This window comes from Myotis lucifugus, unplaced genomic scaffold, assembly GCF_000147115.1.
Source record: "Myotis lucifugus unplaced genomic scaffold, Myoluc2.0 scaffold_244, whole genome shotgun sequence".
Classification (NCBI taxonomy): Eukaryota; Metazoa; Chordata; class Mammalia; order Chiroptera; family Vespertilionidae; genus Myotis; species Myotis lucifugus.
Window position 1 is genome coordinate 837,155 of NW_005871292.1, and position 4,220 is coordinate 841,374.

The window sequence follows — 4,220 nt, forward strand, 5'->3', positions numbered from 1 at the left end:
CTGCCCCCTTTGTCATGCTGATCTGGTGCCAGGAGGGCTCGCCGCTCCGCTGATCCCGGTGCTGGGAGGCATATTACCCTTTTACTATATAGGATAGAAGCCTGGGGGCCGGCTGGTTTGCCCTGAAGGGTGTCCTGGATCAGGGTGGGGTTCCCACTGGGGTGCCTGGCCAGTCTGGGTGAGGAGCTGAGGGCTGCTTCAGGCTGGCGGTTGTTGATTGAAGCTCCCAACCGCTCCTTTTTTTTATTTTATTCTGGGCCAGCTTTAGCTCTGGCTCTAGCTCTGAGGCTTCCGCTGCTGGTTTGTTTGCCGTTCTATAATCGAAACAATGTATAACTTCAGCTCTGAGATCCCGGCCTATATTTGTTAGAATGTTTCAAACTGCCAGCTCAGAGGCCGGCAAGTCAGGCGGGGAACGTTGGAGTCCTCCTTCACTGAAGCAAGCAAGCCTCATGTTTGCTTCCAGCTGCCTGGCTGCCGGCCGCCATCTTGGCTGACAGTTAATTTGCATAAGGATATGCTGATTAGCCAATGGGAAGGGTAGCGGTCGTACGCTAATTACCATGTTTCTCTTTTATTAGTGTAGATGATTAGCCCGGCCTGCATGGTGGAGTGATTCAACACCAACCTATGAACCAGGAGGTGGTTCAATTCCCGGTCGGACACATGCCCAGGTTTCAGGTTTGGGGGCGGGGGGACATGCAGGAGGCAGCCAATGATAATTCTCACTCATCATTGATGTTTCTGTCTCTCTCTCCCTTCCTCTCTGAAATCAATAAAAATATATTTTTTTTTAAAAAATAAGTGATTAGAGTAGTGATAGCGAACCTTTTGAGCTCAGCGTGTCAGCATTTTGAAAAACCCTAACTTAACTCTGGTGCCGTGTCACATATAGAAATTTTTTGATATTTGCAACCATAGTAAAACAAAGACTTATATTTTTGATATTTATTTTATATATTTAAATGCCATTTAACAAAGAAAAATCAACCAAAAAAATGAATTCGTGTGTCACCTCTGACATGCGTGTCATAGGTTCGCCATCACTGGATTAGAGCTTAGGACAGGGGTGGGCAAACTTTTTGACTCGAGGGCCACAGTGGGTTCTTAAACTGGACCGGAGGGCCGGAACAAAAGCATGGATGGAGTGTTTGTGTGAACTAATATAAATTCAAAGTAAACATCATTACATAAAAGGGTACGGTCTTTTTTTTTTTTAGTTTTATTCATTTCAAACAGGCCGGATCCGGCCCGAGGGCCGTAGTTTGCCCATGGCTGGTAGTAGCTATTATTCTGTTTCTGTACCCATGCTGTTCCCTCCTGGAGCCCACCTGGATTCCTCAGGTGGCTGACTCTTGCCCATTCTTAGGTAATACTGATAAAAATAACTCTCCTAAACACTTTCAATATATCAGCTCATATGTCTTCATAACGGTCTTTCTCTCCATTTTAGAAATAAGCAAAGTGACTGTGAGGTCAAACTCCCTAGCTTGTACTCTTAACTATTAACCTGATGCACTGATTCTTAAATAATATAATATGATACTACCTCACATAAAAAGATCAAAACAGATGAAACCCATAGTCAAGGCTAATGCTACCTTAGGGCTTGTTGGGGCAGGGCAAGGAACTGCTACCCAAGCCTTGTCTATGGAACAGGAACTAACAGGAGAGAAAATGGAGGCTCTGAAGGCAGGGTCACTTACCTGAGGTCACAGAGGGTGTCAGGACCAGGTCGGAACCTGGGTTTGGCTATCCCAAAACTTTTGGTGATGACTAATTCAGATTCCCTTCTCAACACACACACCCCATGCCAGACTGAGCAGCTTGTTTTCTGCCCTCCAGGGCTCACTTGCTGCCAGGCCTTCGCATGGGCTGTGCCCTCTACCTAGAATACTCCATCTCTGTTTGTTTATTTCAGGGGTCCTCAAACTTTTTAAACAGGGGGCCAGTTCACTGTCCCTCAGACCATTGGAGGGCCGGACTATAGTTTAAAAAAAAACTATGAACAAATTCCTATGCACACTGCACATATCTTATTTTGAAGTAAAAAAACAAAAGGGGAACAAATATAATATTTGTATTTGCATGTGGCCTGCGGGCCGTAGTTTGAGGACCCCTGGTTTATTTGCTTGCTTGCTTGTTTTTGCTTTCCTGGTTTTGTAGTTACTCAGGCTTTGGGTATCAGGAGTCACCTCTTCAGGGAAGCCCTTCCTGTCTCCACCTCCATCTGAGACTAGGTGCAGCTTCCAGTTAACATACTTGTAACTTGCATTTTCTCACAGCACTCACTGCCAATTACAATCATATTGTTATCCAGGTCTGTCTGCCTGACCTTAACCTTGAGATCTCCTTCACATGCATTGCTTAAATTCCATTTCTAGGGTATCAGTACCCAAATTTCTATCTTCAGTCCAGATATTTACAGGTTCCTGCATCCTATTCACCATTTCCATAGGGGATCCCTTAAGCTGTCCTCTTGTTTTTTAATTGTGTTTTTTTTCATCTTGGTTCCCTGATTGATTTTTCTACCCTTCTAATCTGCTGTGTATTCCTTCAAGTGAGTTCTCTTAAAAAAAAAAAAAAAAGGTTTTTATTGATTTTATAGAGGAAGGGAGATGGAGATAGAAACATCAATGATGAGAGAGAATCATTGATAGGCTGCCTCCTGCACGCCCCCTACTGGGGATCGAGTCTGCAACCCCAGCATGTGCCCTTAACTGGAATTGAACCCGGGACCCTTCAGTCTGCAGGCCGACGCTCTATCCACTAAGCCAAACCAGCTAGGGCCAGTGTGTTCTTTATTAGTGCTATGTCACTCTTTATTTCTGACTGTTTTTTTTTGTTTTTTTTTAAGTTACTATATCTTTTCTCATGTGGTTGAGCATCTTTACCATCATTATTCTAAACTCTATATCAGATAAATTTCTTATCTCCATTTTATTTATCTCTTCTGGAGAATTCTCTTGTTCTTTCATTTGGGGGTTGTTTGTCTCCCCATTTTGGCTGCTTGTTTGAGTTTGTGTCTACCTATTATATTAGGTAGATCTGCTACACCTCCCAATCTCTAGTGCAGGACAATGTCAGACCCTATTTCTGATTGGCCCTGAGTATCCTGTTTGGGTCTATCAGCAATCCACAGCTTGTGGCTCCCTCTGCTGGGGCCGGATGCCTTTGGAAAGGACCAAGATATGCACCAGGGCCTGCTTTCCTACCCCCAGGCCCAGAAGGAGATCAGGCAGTCTCAAAGCCTCCAGAGATCCGCCTAGGCTACTAGTCAGATTGTTATCAACCTTGATTGGCCTCAGGCTATTGATCACAGAGTGGGGTGAGGATTCTTCCAACAGGGTGTGTTAACTGCCTTTCCCCTAGGTCAGTGGTCAGCAAACCGTGGCTCGCGAGCCACATGCGGCTTTTTCTTGCGAGCCACATGCGGCTTTTTGGTCCCTTGAGTGTGGCTCTTCCACAAAACACCTACTTCTGCGCATGGGCCATGAAGTTTCAATTGCACTGTACGTGCGCGCCCACACGTGGTATTTTGTGGAAGAGCCACACTCAAGGGGCCAAAGAGCCACATGTGGCTCGAGAGCTGCAGTTTGCTGACCACTGCCCTAGGTCAAAACCACCTGGATAGCTAAGGTCTGTAGGAGAAAGATGTCCTCTGCAGTGTGAGGGAATGACTCAGCATAGGAAACTGGGGTGGCTGCCTTCCAAACTCCAACCCTAGAGCCCCCAACTCTGGACTCTCCTCACACAGCTCCAGTACACTCTGCCCTCCCTCTGCTGGAGCCCAAGGTGAGTGGCTGCACAGGAAATTTTGTGTGTTGGTCCTTTAAGAGGGTGCCTGCATTTCTAGTCTCTCCCTGGCAGACAGCAACCCTGCTGCTTTTCACAGCCAGGTATTATCTGGGCACCTTTCTCAGTTCTGGTGCTCTGGGCTGGGGAGCCCAGCTTGGGGTTTAGACCCCAGAGTTCTCAGTGGGAACCCTCCATAGCTGAAATATCCCTCTGGACTTTCAGCTGCTGTCTGTGGGAGCCCGGCCACCCCTTTTGTGCTTCCACACTTACTACCAGTCTCTATGTGGTCTCCACTTTTTGTCCTTGGTTATCAGAGTTCTCTCCAGCTATTCTTCTGTTGAGTTTCCAGGGTGGTTTTTCTGTATTTTATGTTATTTGTCTTTTCATATTTTATGCCATATATATATATATATATATATATA

The 4,220-nt window shown here is 45.8% G+C and overlaps 2 long non-coding RNA genes across 2 annotated transcripts in view; both read left to right on the forward strand.

The window, feature by feature from the left end:
• Positions 1-4,220, forward strand: part of LOC106698835 — a 21,524-nt gene that overhangs the window by 2,759 nt on the left and 14,545 nt on the right. The window lies entirely within an intron of this gene.
• Positions 1-4,220, forward strand: part of LOC111827901 — a 19,276-nt gene that overhangs the window by 1,721 nt on the left and 13,335 nt on the right. The gene's annotated exons all lie outside the window — the stretch shown is intronic.